This window comes from Arachis ipaensis, chromosome B02 (assembly GCF_000816755.2).
Source record: "Arachis ipaensis cultivar K30076 chromosome B02, Araip1.1, whole genome shotgun sequence".
NCBI lineage: Eukaryota > Viridiplantae > Streptophyta > Magnoliopsida > Fabales > Fabaceae > Arachis > Arachis ipaensis.
The window spans coordinates 85,772,564-85,772,826 of record NC_029786.2 but is presented as its reverse complement, the minus strand read 5'-3'; positions in this window follow the sequence as shown (position 1 = coordinate 85,772,826).

The following is a 263-nucleotide window of genomic DNA, read 5'->3' as shown; positions in this document are numbered from 1 at the left end:
ATCATTATAACAAAAAAAGTAAATATTTTTAATATTGTACTAAAGAAAATAAATTTAATATACAATTGTTGATCTTATATAAATATTATAACAAGGATTGTGTCCTTAGCTTTGCTACATTTCTCTCCACTTAACCAAATTTATCTTTTGTCATAACACATGCTAATAATTAATTATATATATGGCATGAATGCATTGTTTATGAATTACACTTTATATATAATTTAATTATCAGTCACTCAGTAATACTATTGTATTATAAT